The sequence below is a fragment of the Mobula hypostoma genome, unplaced genomic scaffold (assembly GCF_963921235.1).
Source record: "Mobula hypostoma unplaced genomic scaffold, sMobHyp1.1 scaffold_75, whole genome shotgun sequence".
In the NCBI taxonomy this organism is placed as follows: Eukaryota; Metazoa; Chordata; class Chondrichthyes; order Myliobatiformes; family Myliobatidae; genus Mobula; species Mobula hypostoma.
Genome location: NW_026948208.1, coordinates 131,735 through 147,436, shown reverse-complemented (window position 1 = coordinate 147,436; position 15,702 = coordinate 131,735). Strand labels below are relative to the sequence as shown.

Below are 15,702 nucleotides of genomic sequence, written 5' to 3'. Positions count from 1 at the left end.
TGTACTCCTCTGTTTAGTTGCTGCCTAAACTGCAGAGTTCCTCCAGCATTTTGTGCGTGTGCGTCTTTGTACTGTATTTCCAGCAACTGTAGAATCTCTTGTGTTTTATATGTACATTTGTAAGAGGATTGTACTTTGGCATTAGATACACGTTGATATTGACTATATTCTTTACGGGAACCGCTTTCTGCGTTAAAACAGCTGCTGAATTTTCTACGCGCACCAAAAAAAGCTGAGCTATGGACATGGAACTGGTGCTTCCAGAAACTTTTAATGGCACCGTGATTGCCCATAAATCCCTGCCTTATAAATTTCGCCGTTGCCGAAGCACGAACAAATGCGCAGGCGTCAGCGTTGTGACGTTCCCGAATATCACGCATGCGCGCAGTACACAAAGGCCTTAGAAGAGCGGCGGCAGGTAGGAGCGAGTTTCCGGGGGTAGGGGAGAGGGAGAGAGGGTGAGGGTGGGGGTGGGGGGTGGGGTGAGGGTGAGGGTGAGGGTGAGGGTGAGGGTGGGGGTGGGGGTGGGGGTGAGGGTGAGGGTGAGGGTGGGGGTGAGGGTGAGGGTGAGGGTGGGGGTGGGGGTGGGGGTGAGGGTGGGGGGTGGGGGGGAGGGGGGTGGGGGGTGGTGGGGGTGGGGGGTGGGGGGGGGTGGGGGTGGGGGGTGGCGGGGGCGGGAGCGGGAGGGCAGGAGGAGGGGTGAGGGTGGTTGGGTGGTGTTTCAACACCAACTTCGGGACAATTGCTGTGACTCCGGACTCCGTGAGCCGCAATCCCGGGACAGTCCTGCTCTCTTCCCTCTCTCTCAGCCCCACCATCCGTACACCGGCCCCGGGGAGCTTCCGGCTGATGAGGGAATGGGAACCGATGGATCTCTCAGACAGAGCTGAGCTCCAGCTGTCTAAATGCAAGGATCGGGAACTCGGAGAAAGGGAACAAAATCTTTTACATCAGCTGTTGAGAAAATCACCTTTGTTCTGCCTCCAGTCACAAACAAGAGAAAATCTACAGTTTTAAGGTGCTTGGGAGCAGGTACGTAGGAGATGTCAGGGGTGTTGTGTTCTTTATACGTACCGTGCGTTACTAATAACAAATCATATTCTGGCAGAATTGATCTTTTATTTAACAGCAACAAAACCACGGTTTACACTGCCATGCTTCTGGATCATTCTTCATTTCTGCGCATGCTGGGAACTCTGTCCAGTCACGTCCTGACACGTGATATCACCTCAAGGGGTGAGTTTTTTTACACAGAGTGGTGAGTGCGTGGAATGGGCTGCCGGCGACTGTGATGAAGCCGGATACAATAGGGTATTTTAAGAGGCTCCTGGATAGGTACATGGCGTGTAGAAAAATAGAGGGCTATGGGGAACTCCAGGAAATTTCTAAAGTAAGTAGTGTTCGGCACAGCATTGTGGGCCGAAGGGCCTGTATTGTGCTGTATTGTATTGTGTTGTATAAATGGGGAAGTCACTTACCCATGACCTCTGGTTGTCATCCCACCCGACATCAGTGGAAAAAAAACTGCTTGCATTTACCCTATCTATACCCTCATACTAAATACACTTCCAACAAATCCTCAAAGCAATGTATAATTTCCTTGTTCATGTTTAGAGCCTGTAGACCCTGTGTCCGTCTCCTGAGTGAATAGAGATGAAAAAAATGCTTTGGTTCTACACGTGGATTGCCATTCCGGTCTTCCAGAGGACCAACTTGATGCCTTGCAATCCTTTTGCTCTTAATCTATCTCTAGAATCCCTGAGGATTATTCTTCCTCTTTTCTGCGAGGGCAATCTCATGCTTTCTTTTAGCCTTCCTGATTTATTTCTTATGTGTCCTCTTGCATTTCTTATACTCCATAAGAACTTACCTGCCTACCCCTGTTATGCAACTCTGTTTTGTGCTTCATCAGGGTCTGGATATCTCTTGCAAACCAAGGTTCCCTGCAGTTTCTATCTTTACCTTTTATTCTGACAGGCACATACCCGCTTTGTACTTTCAAAATTTCGCTTTGAAGGCCTCCCACTTACCAAGCACACCTTTGCCATAAAGCAGCCTGTCCCAGTCCACAGTTGCCAGATCTAGTGTCATAATTCCAGGTGTTGATCCATGTCCTGAACACATCCGCCTTTTCTACGATGCTCCTTGCAGTGAAATATACATGGCTCAGCATATTCACTGCACCATGCTGAACTTTTTCATTCCTGACTTCGTCTGAGGACTGAACAACAACTGTCTCCACAACCCCTCCACTCTCTGTTCTGTTATTCAGGCTCCCATTCCGCCTGCAACTTTAGTTTAACCCCCCCCTACCCCCACCTCCCACCATGCAGCTTCATCACCCCTTTGTGATTCATCTCCCAGATCAATAAAAAAGGAGGTTCACACCAGGTACAGGCAGATCAGAACAAATGGGGTACTTATGAAATACAGGAAATTCAAGTGAACACTTATGAAAGACAAAGAAGGCATGAGGTTGCCCCAGCAGACAAGGTGAAGGAGAATCCTCAGGGATTCTGCAGATATGTTAAGAGCAAAAAGATTGCAAGGGAAAAAAAAATTAATCCTCTGCAAGATCAGAATGGTAATCCATATGAGGAGACAAAACAGATGTTGGAGATTTTTTTTGCATCCGTATTTACACAGGAGATGGACACAGAGTCTATGGAAGTGAGGCAAAGCAGCATCAACTTCATGGACCCTGTACAGATTGCAGAGGTGGAGGTGTTTGCTGTCTTAAGGCAAATTAGCATGGATAAATCACCAGGGCCTGACAAGTTGTTCCCTGGGACCCTGCGGAAGACAAGTGCAGAAATTGTCGGGGCCCAAGCACAGATAGTTAAATCATCCTGAGTGACAGGTGAGGTACTGGAGGATTGGAGGACAGCCAATGTTGTTCCGCTGTTCAAGAAAGGCTCTAAAAATAAACTAGGAAATTATACATTGGTGAGCTTGACATCAGCAGTGGGAAAGTTATTGGAACGTGTGTGCAGGAACCGGATATATAAGTATTTGGATAGATGTGGACTGATTAAGGATAGGCAGCATGGCTTTGTGCATAGTAGGTCATGTCTAACCAATCCTATAGAGTCTCTCGAGGAAGTTATCAGGAAAGTGGATGAAGGCAAGGCAGTGGATGTTGTCTACATGGACTTTAGCAAGGCACTTGACAAAGTCTCATATGGGAGGTTGGTCACGAAGGTTTAGTCACTCCGCATTCAAGATGAGATAGTAAATTGGATGAGACACTGTCTTTGGGAGAAGCCAGTGTGTGGTAGCAGATGGTTGCCTCTCTGACTGGAGGCCTGTGACTAGTGGTTGCCACAGGGATCGGTGAGGGATCTGTTGTTGTTTGTCACCTATATCAGTAATTTGATGATAACATGGTTAGCTGGATCAGCAAATTTGTGGATGACACCAAGACTGTGGGTGTAGTGGAAAGCAAGAAAAAATATGACATCTTTCAGTGTGATCTGGATCAGCTGGAGAAATGGAAAATGGAATTTAATGGAGACAAGTGCGAGGTGTTGCACTTTGGTAGGACCAAGGTCTTACACAGTGAATGGTCGGGCACTGAGGAGTGCTGTAGAATTAAGGGATCTGGGAATACATGTCCATAATTCACTGAAAGTGGTGAAACAGTTAAATAGGGACGGAAAGAAAGATTTTGGCATATTGGCCTTCATAAAGCAAAGTACTGAGTACAGGAGATGGACGTTATGTTCACGCTGCACAAGACATTGGTGAGGCCTAATTTGGGGTATCGTGTGCAGTTTTGGTCACCAACGTGCAGGAAAGATGTAAAAGAGATTGAAAGAGTTCAGAGAAAATTCACAAGGATGTTGTCAGGTCTGGAGGACTTGGGTTATAAGGAAAGATTGAACAGGTCAGGACTTTATTCCTTGGAACATGGAAGATTGAGGGGAGATTTGATGGAGGTATACCACTATTATGAGGGGTATAGATAGGGTAAATGCAAGCTGGGTTTTACTGCTGAGATGGGGTGGGACGACAACCACACCATGGGTTAAGGGTGAAAGGTGAAACGTTAAGGGGAACATGAGGGGAAACTTCTTCACACAGACGGTCATCCGGGTGTGGAATGAGTAGCCAGCACAAGTGGTGCATGTGAGCTCAATTTCAACATTTAAGAGGTTTGCATAGGTACCTGGATGGTAGGGGTATGGGAGTGGGCAGTTTAAATAGTTCAGCACAAACCAGATGGCCCAAAGGGCCTGTTTCTGTGTTGTAATTTTCTGTGACTGTGACAAGAACCTGAAATAATACAAAAATTCACTCTAAGTCCTTTTAACAGCTGTGCAGACCAACCATTCATCTCAGCAGGAATTTTTTATATGGTGTTAAAACTGTGGCATTTTAAGTTAATAATACATAAAAGAAAATCCCAGATGCACGTCAAGAAAGACAATTTGCGTGAGACTGTCTCAGTTACTGTGGGGCCAGGCATCCATGCGGCTCAGCAGGAACAGGGAATAATACCAATGGAGAGAGTCAAACTGAGTCAAGGAACAAATTGGAGACGGCAGAAATGTCCCATTCGTATAGAGACAGGACGAGCATCAGGGAATTGATGGTCATTCCAGATACCAGCACTGTGCCCAGTTAGAAGATGCTTTCTCTGTCCAACTTGGGTTGAACCTCACTGTAACGGTGTGATACCAGATCAAACCTTGACAACTCAAGTAATCTCATCTGAAATGTTGTCCTACACCCATTGATGGATTTTGTAAATCTTTTTACAGGTTAAAAACGAGAAGGAATTTGTCTCCAGGATCTCAAACACAACACGCCAGTTTTGCTGTCTCTGTCTAGACATTTAACATGTGGAGCAAGGTATTCAATCAACCATCCTTCCTGCTCAGACAGTGGGGAGGGAGTCACTCGATCATCTGACAGACTGGCACAGTCGTCATTTTATACAGGAGAAAGGCCGTTCACCTGCTCAAACAGTGGGAATTGATTCACTCGGTCATCTCAATTGAAAGTACATCAGCAAGTTCACACTGGGCAAGGCCTTTCACCTGTTCTGTGTGTGAGAAGGGATTCAGTCAGTCGTCTCACCTGTGGACACACCAGGCAATTCACACTGGGCAGAGGCTGGTCATCTGCCGAATTTCTGAGTAAGGGTTCACTCAGTCATCTGACCTAATGGCTCAACAGCGAGTTTACACCGGGGAGTGGACGTTCACCTGCTCAGACTCTGGGAAGGGATTCACTCAGTCATCCCACCTTCGGAGACACCAGCAAGTTCACACTAGAAAGAAGCCGTTCACCTGCTCAGACTGTGGGAAGGAATTCACTGAGTCATCCAACCTAATGGCACATCAGCGAGTTCACACTGGGGAGAAGCCGTTCACGTGCTCACTCTGTGGGAAGAGATTCACTTGGTTATCCACACTACAGAGTCATCAGCGAGTTCACACTGGGGAGAGGCCGTTCACCTGCTCAGTCTGTGGGAAGAGATTCACTAATTCATCAACCCTACAGAGTCATAAGCGAGTTCACACTGGGGAGAAGCCGTTTACCTGCTCAGTCTGTGAGAAGAGATTCACTCACACTTCCACCCTACAGAGTCATCAGCGAGTTCACACTGGGGAGAAGCCGTTCACCTGCTCAGAATGTGGGAAGAGATTTGCTCGGTCATCCCACCTACAGAGTCATCAGCGAGTTCACACTGGGGAGAAGCCATTCACCTGCTCAGATTGTGGGAAGGGATTCACCCATTCATCCGAACTACAGAGACATCAGCAAGTTCACACGGGGGAGAGGCTGTTCACCTGCTCAGAATGTGGGAAGAGGTTCACTCGGTCATCTCACCTACAGAGTCATCAGCGAGTTCACACTGGGGAGAAGCCGTTCACTGCTCAGTCTGTGGGAAGAGATTCACTCAGTCATCCAAACTACAGAGACATCAGCGAGTTCACACTGGGGAGAAGCCGTTCACCTGCTCAGTCTGTGGGAAGAGATTCACTCAGTCATCCAAACTACAGAGACATCAGCAAGTTCACACCGGGGAGAAGCCATTCACCTGCTCAGAATGTGGGAAAGGATTCACTCAGTCATCCCACCTACTGGCACACCAGTCAATTCACACTGGAGAGAAGCCGTTCACCTGCTCAGACTCTGGGAAGGGATTCACTCAGTCATCCGACCTACGGAGACACCAGCAAGTTCACACTGGGAAGAAGCCGTTCACCTGCTCAGTCTGTGAGAAGAGATTCACTCACACTTCCACCCTACTGGTACATCAGCGAGTTCACACTGGGGAGAAGCCGTTCACCTGCTCAGAATGTGGGAAGAGATTCACTCGGTCATCCCACCTACAGAGTCATCAGCGAGTTCACACTGGGGAGAAGCCATTCACCTGCTCCGAATGTGGGAAAGGATTCACTCAGTCATCCCACCTAAGGGCACACCAGTCAGTTCACACAGGAGATTGGCCATTCACCTGCTCAGACTGTGGGAAGAGATTCACTCAGTCATCCACCCTACAGAGTCATCAGCGAGTTCACACCGGGGAGAAGCCGTTCAACTGCTCAGTCTGTGGGAAGAGATTCACTCAGTTATCCTCCCTGCAGAGCCACCAGCAAGTTCACACTGGGGAGAAGCCATTCACCTGCTCAGTCTGTGGGAAAGGATTCACTCAGTCGTCCAACCTACAGAGACATCAGCGAGTTCACACTAGGGAGAAGCCGTTCAACTGCTCAGAATATGGGAAAGCATTCACTTGGTCATCCGCCCTACTGGTACATCAGCGAGTTCACACAGGAGAGAGGCCATTCACCTGCTCAGTCTGTGGGAAGGGATTCACTCAGTCATCCCACCTGCAGAGACATCAGCAAGATCACACTGGGGCGAAGCTGTTTAGCTGCTCAGAATGTGGGAAAGGATTCACTCAGTCATCCCACCTACTGGCACACCAGTCAGTTCACAATGGGCAGTGACCATTGATATGAATCTCTAGATTTCATTTGCTTGGACTATCATTTTCAGAGAGAGAGAAAGAGAGAGAGAGAGAGAGAGAGAGAGAGAGAGGAGAGAGAGGGAGAGAGAGAGAGAGAGAGATTAAGAATGGAAATCAGTCTGACTTGCAGCTTGTTTACATCGCTCACAGCTTGTTTAGTTTTAACCAAGGACACAGACGCTCAGAGTCAGACGGAGATGAAGGAGGAAAAATGGAAGGTTTGAAACAAGGGAACCAGTGGCCAAGGGTCATTGTTTAGAACTTTCCTCTGCCCACAAGGGTGGGTTAATTATCGATTCAGCGAACATTGAATGTGTGGTTGTCACCTCATTTGATCCATAGGAGTGGATCTGATCTGGGGTATCCTGTGAAGACCACTTATATGTTAACCCTTGCTTGGGTGTGGTGTGGAAATTCATTTGAAGATGATACCCCTTGTGACAAGTCACTTTCGGTGATAATTTGTATGTGGATTTGGAACAACAACAGATAAAATCTACAGCGACTGTTCTTTCGTTTTACCACCACAGAAACTGTGGAATTTGACATAATTGCCTTCTCTTGACATTTACCCTTGACTACAAATATCTCTTTCATCACCTATTCTGTGGTTGAACTGAACTTTCATAGTTCACCATCTCAAGACTCTAAACCCTGTTTCCCCTGAGCTCAATAGTTTGGGAGTTATATTTACACATCTTGGCCTGAAACGTCGACTGCGCCTCTTCCTACAGATGCTGCTTGGCCTGCTGCGTTCACCAGCAACTTTGATGTGTGTTGCTTGAATTTCCAGCATCTGCAGAATTCCTGTTGTTTACACATAACACTGTTAACTTCTGTTTATCTTGCTTAAATTACTATATTGTTAGTAGATGCTAATAAAGATAGTGGATTTAACATCAAAAACAGACTCTAAGTGTAGTCTATTGCTTCTGGCACATTTCTAAAGTGTTACGGTTCATAACAAAATTTGGGCTTGCATCCGGGATATGAACAGATTTGGAGGCGTATTGATTAATTATTGAGTTCATTGGGGAAATCCCTTTTGATTTATTTGTGTGTGGAAAATCAGCAGCAATGGAGGTTGATAAATGTCTGGAAGCATCAATCTCTGAGGCACTAAAGGACACCAGAAGGATTGAGTTGTTGATTATTGCTAAAAGGTTAAAACTTGCTAAGGTGAAATCGACAATGAGGAGGTCACAGGTGCAGAGGATAATAGCTGAACATTATGTATCTGAGGGTGTGGTTAAAGTGGAGGAGTTCGAGGTGTTTCCTGAAGGTAAACCTAGTGAGCTTGAGCTCCCGTACAAGTTAGAAAAATTGAAGATGGAGGCTGTGGAAAGGCAGAGGCAGGTTGAGGCTAGAGAGGCAGGAAAACAGAGAGAAGAGGCAGAAAAACAGGGAGGAAGCAGAAAGACAGAGGCTGTTCCAGCTGGAAAAGACAGAGAGATTGCAGCAAAGGGGTCTAGCATTAGACTCTGGTGATAAGTTTGAGGCCAGTCGGGAAGTTAAATTGGTGCCTCCATTTGACTTTGTCCAACTCCGGCACATTTTTCCTGAGATGAGTCCCTGCATTGCTCATAATAGTCCGTGTAGTTTAACCATTGCCTTATAACATCTCAACAATATATCCTTATGGATAGACCTCTTGTAATGAATGGTAGCATCATATGTACATAACTGTAAGGTGAATGGCCAGGGTGAAGAGTAGAAGGAAAGGCTATGGGCAGTGTTTTTTTTTTAAACTGGAAGAAGAAATTGATATTCATGCCTTCAGGTTGGAGCTGTGCAGGTGGAATATTATGTGTTTCTCTTCAACCCTGAGGCTGTCAAGTTGAGCAACTCCAGCCATTACTATTCTGCCATCATCCATGCTAGTGTCCCCTTCCAATCAACTTTGGTGAGCTCTTCTCCCATGCCTCCGTAATTCCCCTCACTCCATTAATAATGATGCATCTTCTTGTACCTTTCCCCTCTCAAAGTGCAGAGTGAATTGTAACATGTTATGATCACTGCGTCCACATGTTTCCTTTACCATAAACTCCCTAATCAAATTTGGTTCATTACACAACACCCAATCCAGAGTTAACTTTTCCCTAGTGGGCACAATTACAAGCTGTTCTAAAAGGCATCTCATTGGTATTTTCCAAATTCCCTCTCTTGAGATGAAACACCAACCTGATTTTCATAATCAACCTCCACCCATCCCACTCATGGACTGTTTGACCCACTCCCATCTGGGTAGACTATGATGCAGCATCCTCATCAGGACTACCAGCCTCTGAGACAGCTACTTTCCCCAAGCAGTAAGGCTGATAAATATCTCTACCCAACTAACCCAACCTTCCACACCACCAAACACCTCTACTTTATAATTTCCTGTCTCTCATCTTATTTGCAGACATCCTCTGCTGAGCGTCACTTTATGGACATCCAATCAATCCGTGCTGTATATGCTTATATGTTTTTACTGTTGTGTTGTTGTATTGCATTGGAGCTGGAGTAATAATTATTTCAGTTTTGTTTACATGTGTCTGCTGGAAATGGAATTAAACAATCTTGAATAAACATTTCAGCAGTCTGCAGCGTTTCTGTGGCAGAGTGCCACCCGGTGACAATGGAGTCCACAAATCAGGGGCTCCTGTTATTATGGCAAATCACCACCAAGTGTCAGTGTTGTCCACAAAAGGGAGAGGTTTACAGCGATAAGGAGGGGTGTAGGGGGCTGGAAGCCAACTCTGCAAGTGGATGAAGTGCCAGACCTGCCCCAAACCACTCTCCCCACCACCAGTCAGGGTCCCAAACAGTCCTTCCACATGAGGCAACTTTTCAACATCGTGCCTGTTGGGGTCATCGACTGTTTCCAGTTTTCCAGGTGTGGCCTCCTCGACATTAGTGAGACCGATGTAGTCTCTGCATTCTGCACTCTGTCCTGATGAGATTCTGCAGGTGTTGGAGATGCAGAGTAATAAACACAAAATGTTGGAGGAAGTCAGGAGGTCAGATAGCTTCTATAGAGGGGGATAAAGCAAAACAGAGATTTCCTGCCGAGACCCTTCATCAGGACTGGAACTGGGAGAAGCGGGAATAAGATGGTGCGGGGAGTGGAAAGAGTCCAAGCTGGTAGATGATAGGTGAAGTCAGATCAGATTGAAGGTGAGTGGGTGGGGGAGGTGGGAGATGAAGTGAGACGCTGTGAGGTGGTAGGTGGAAAATGCAAAGGGCTGAAAAGCAGGAATCTGAGAGGATAGGAGAGCGGACCATGGGGAAAAAAGGAAGTAAAAGAGGAACCAGAGGGAGATGATCTGCAGTGGAGAAGAGAGAAGTGGGGAGACAGAATGGAGGAGACAGACGTGTGTGTTGATGAAAAGAGGTAAAAGTTAAAGATATCCATGTTCATGGCCTCGGGTTGTAAACTACCTGGATGTGATATGAGGTGTTGCTCCGTTAACCTGAGAGTGGACTCATCGAGTTAGTTAAACGATGAACCAGAAGGGAGAGTGGATTAATAATTTTCCCCTGGCATCCCTATTAAATCAATCCCCTCTCACCTTGAACCGGTGACCTCTGGTTGTTGATTCCACAAAAGCGGGGAAAAGGACTGCGCACGTTCCCCATTTCTGTACACTCAGGGTTTGGAACACCTGCATCATGTCAGCCCCAATCTCCTGCACTTCAAGGTGTGAAGTCCCAACCTGCCCAGCCTCTCTCCAGAACTCAGTTCCTCGAGTACCGGCAGCATTCTTGTAAATCTCCTCCGCACTCATTCCAGATTGACGTCCTCTCTCCTGCAGCAGAACGACCAAAACTGAATACAATAGTCCAGGCGCGGATACCCTAACAATACCCTAACCCTAATGCAACCTCACTAGCCTCTTCTTCAGACCATGAGCCATGAGATATGAGACAGAGGCTGCTCAGTTAATCGAGTCTGCTCCACCATTCCTTCATGTCCAATTCATTATCCCTCTCAACCCCATTCTCCTGCCTACTCCCCTTAATCCTTGAACATCTATTGAAAATACACTGTGACTTGGCGTCTGCTCCGTGCAATGAATTCCAAAGATTAACCACTCCCTGACAACAGAAATTCTCTGCTGTCAGTGAATGCCCTATACATTGAGGCCGTGGCCTCTGGTCCCAGACTCACACAGTGTAGGGTGCATCTTCTTCATAGCCACTCTGTCGAGGCCTTTCAATATTCGATAGGTTTCAATGAGATCCCCTCTCTTTCGTCTAGACCAGTGAGTACAGGGTCAAAGCCATCTAGCATTCGTCATACGTTAACCTTTTCATTCCTAGAATCATTCTTGTGAACCTTCTCCGGACCCGCTCCAATACGAGCACATCTTTTTCTCAGATAAGGGGTCAGAAACTGCTCACAATACACCAACAGCAATCTGACCAATACATTATAAAGCTGCAGTGTCACATCCTTGCTCTTATATGCTAACATTACAGCTGTCATCCTTAATCAACTCAATCTGCAAGCAAACCTTCAGGGACTCCTGCTCACGGACTCCCAAGTACACATTTCTGATTTTTGTATTTTCTCTTTTCTTTCTTTTTAAATCTTTTTATTGAGTAAGTATACAAAAAAGGTAAGCCATATAAACATTAATACAATGTTAAAGTATAATAAAATTCCAAAAGATATCAATACCAAAAAGAAATTACTACAAACAATGTAATTTAAACATAAGAAACCAAGATAACATAATAGTATACTAAATTTTATATATATCAATGGAAAAAAAAAGAAAACCCCCCCCCCAAAAAAAACCCACCGTGCAGCTAACTAAAAGCAAAGCAAAGCAATGGGCTAACTTGAAACGAAACAGAGTTAAACTTAAAATCACGTCCTCAGTCCCGACCTCCATTAAAAACAGTGAAAAAAAAACAAGAAGGGTAAATATTACATTAAATGAAAATATCGAATAAAAGGTCCCCAAATCTGTTCAAATTTAAATGAAGAATCATAAAGGTTACTTCTAATTTTCTCCAAATTCAAACATAAAATCGTCTGAGAAAACCAAAAAAAGGTAGTTGGAGCATTAAGCTCTTTCCAATGTTGTAAAATACATCTTTTCGCCATTAAAGTAAGAAATGCAATCATTCTACGGGCTGAAGGGGAGAGATTACTAGAAATTTTAGGTAGTCCAAAGATAGCAGTAATAGGGTGAGGAGAGATATCTATATTTAATACCTTAGAAATAATATTGAAAATATCTCTCCAAAAAGTTTCCAAAGCAGGGCAAGACCAAAACATATGAGTTAAAGAGGCTATCTGCCCCGAACATCTATCACAGAAAGGATTAATATACGAGTAAAAACGCGCTAACTTATCTTTGGACATATGTGCTCTATGAACCACTTTAAATTGAATTAGGGAAAGTTTAGCACAAATAGAGGAAGTATTAACTAATTGTAAAATCTGCCCCCAATCATCCACAGAAATGGTAAGCCCCAATTCCTGTTCCCAATCTACCCTAATCTTATCAAATGGAGCTTTCCTAAGTTTCATAATAATATTATAAATCATAGCCGATGCACCTTTCTGACATGGATTAAGGTTAATTATCGAATCTAAAATATATGTAGGAGGAAGCATTGGAAAGGAAGAAAGTATAGTACTTAGGAAATTTCTAACTTGTAAATATCTAAAAAAAATGTATTCTTGATAAGTTATATTTATTAGATAATTGTTCAAAAGACATAAGGGAACCATCTAAAAATAAATCCAAAAACCGTAAAATACCCTTAGTCTTCCAAGTTTGAAAAGCGCGATCCGTAAAAGAGGGAGAAAAAAATATGTTACCTAAAATAGGAATCGCTAACCCGAATTGATTAAGATCAAAAAATTTTCTGAATTGAAACCAAATGCGCAAAGCATATTTAACTATCGGGTTAGAGACCTGCTTAAGACGTTTCGAATCAAAAGGGAGAGAGGAGCCTAAAATAGAACCAAGTGTATAACCCTGAACCGATTGTAATTCCAATGCTACCCATTTAGGAATAGATAGTATGTCCTGATCAAGTAACCAAAATTTCATATGTCGAATATTAATAGCCCAATAATAGAATCTAAAGTTAGGTAATGCTAAACCTCCATCTCTCTTAGCTTTCTGTAAATGTATTTTACCCAGTCTCGGATTCTTATTCTGCCAAATAAATGAAGAAATTTTAGAGTCAACTTTATCAAAAAAAGATTTTGGAACGAAAATTGGTAATGCCTGAAACACATATAAAAATTTTGGCAAAAAAAACATCTTAACCGCATTAATACGACCAATCAATGTTAAATATAAAGGAAACCATTTAGATGAAAGTTGAGTAATATGGTCTATTAATGGTAAAAAGTTAGTCTTAAATAAATCTTTGTATTTACAAGTAATTTTAATCCCAAGATATGAAAAGTAATTATTAATCAATTTAAATGGAAATTTATAATATAAGGAAAGATGTTTATTAATCGGAAAAAGTTCACTCTTACTAAGATTTAATTTATAACCTGAGAAAAGACCAAATTGTGCTAATAACTCTAAAACAGCAGGAATGGATCTCTCAGGATTAGAAATATATAAAAGTAAATCATCAGCATAGAGTGATAATTTATGGGACTTTAATCCCCGAGTTATCCCAGTAATATTTGAAGATTCTCGAATAGCAATTGCAAGAGGTTCTAATGCAATATCAAATAATAGGGGACTAAGAGGACAGCCTTGTCGAGTACCACGAAAGAGAGGAAAAAAAGGTGAGTTTAAAGAGTTAGTACGAACCGAGGCTACAGGGGAGTGATATAACAGTTTAATCCAGGATATAAATCTCAAGCTAAAATTAAACATTTCAAGCACCTTAAATAAATAAGGCCATTCTACTCTATCAAAAGCTTTCTCGGCATCTAAAGAAATAACACACTCAGGAACATTTTGTGAGGGAGTATAAACGATATTTAACAATGTACGAATATTATAAAAAGAGTTTTATCTTTAATAAAACCCGTTTGGTCCTCCGAAATAATAGAAGGAAGTACTTTTTCTAGTCTATTTGCTAATAACTTAGAAAAAACTTTAGAATCAACATTTAATAAAGATATTGGTCTATAAGATGCACATTGAGCAGGGTCTTTATCCTTCTTTAGTATTAGAGAAATTGATGCTCTATTAAAAGATTCAGGAAGTTTACCAAGTTTCAAAGAAGCCTCAAAAACCCTACCGAGCCAAGGAATCAATAAAGAAGCAAAACATTTATAAAATTCAACGGTAAACCCATCAGGGCCAGGAGCTTTCCCCAGATTCATAGAAAAAATAACATTCTTAATCTCATCCATTGTAATGGAAGTATCTAATAAGGAAGACATATCCTGTGAAATCTGAGGGAAGTCTAACTCATCTAAAAAATCATTCATATATTTAGAATCTCGAGGAGACTCTGATTGATATAAAGAAGAATAAAAATCACAAAAGGTTTGATTTTTTTCTCTCCGTCTTTATTCTTTCTACCAATTGTACATGACCGGACACTTGCATACACTGTATTTCATCTGCTACTTCGTTGTCTGTTCTCCAAACCTATGAAAGTCCTTCTGCAGACTCTGGCTTTGCTCTAAACTACCTGTCCCTTACCTATCTTTGTATCAACTACAAAGTTCATCACCCAGGTATCAATTCCGTCATCCATATCATTCATATTTAACATGAAATGATGCTTTCTCAATACTGACCCCTACAGAACACCATTTGTTACTGACAGCAAAACAGAATTGCCCACATTATTCTGACTCTTTCTCCCATCAGTCAGCCAATCTTCGATCCAGACAAGTATGTTTCCTGTAATTCAATGAGCTGTGATCTTGTTAAGCAGCCTCACATTTATTCCACATCTGACTTTAGCTTCTCCTTCTCTAATGTCAGGGTGAATTTCATCATATTTAGATCACTTGCCCCTAAGGGTTCTTTGAACCTAAGTGACCTAATTAATTCTGGCTCATTATGACACCCAATTCAGAATAGCTGATCCCCAAGTGGGTCAACCATGAGCTGCTCTAAAAAAGCATCCTGTGGGCTTTCTAGGTTTTTCCTTCAGTTGAGAACAATACACTAATTTTCCTTTTCATCAGCAAGACAATCCTGCATGACTATTGTAACATTGCCCTTTTGGCACGCATTTTTAATCTCCCATTGTAATTTGTGGACCACATACTTACGACTGTTTGGAGGTCTCTATACAATTCCCATCAGGGATTTTTTTTTTACATTTGCTGTTCCTTAATTCTACTCACAGATTCTACACCTTCCAACCCTATACCACCTCTTTCGAATGATCTTATTTAATATTTTACCAACAGAGCCACACAACCCCACTAACAGCTTGTTCTTGGCTTGTTCTTTTAAGAAACATATAAGTATCTGGGAAACAAGAGGACCTGCAGATGCTAGAGACCTAGAGAACTACACACAAAGTGCTGGAGGAGCTCAGCCTGTCAGGCAACATCTATGGATGGGAATCAACATTTCGGGCCAAAACCCTTCATCAGGACTCTTGATACCCGTGTATCTGGAATAGCAGCAAGCAAAGAAAATAGAAAGTAGTGCGAAATGGGGAAAACCTTTGACAAAATATAGTTCAAGGCTTAAAAAATACCTGCCAAACAGAGCTCAATAGTTAACAAACACAACAACAGCAATAAACAATTTCATCAATACCGACATTGA

At 43.2% G+C, this 15,702-nt stretch overlaps 1 long non-coding RNA gene and 1 pseudogene across 1 annotated transcript in view; both read left to right on the top strand.

The window, feature by feature from the left end:
- Positions 1–15,702, top strand: part of LOC134341841 (uncharacterized) — a 221,136-nt gene that overhangs the window by 153,214 nt on the left and 52,220 nt on the right. The window lies entirely within an intron of this gene.
- Positions 1,019–6,965, top strand: LOC134341834 (gastrula zinc finger protein XlCGF26.1-like; annotated as a pseudogene).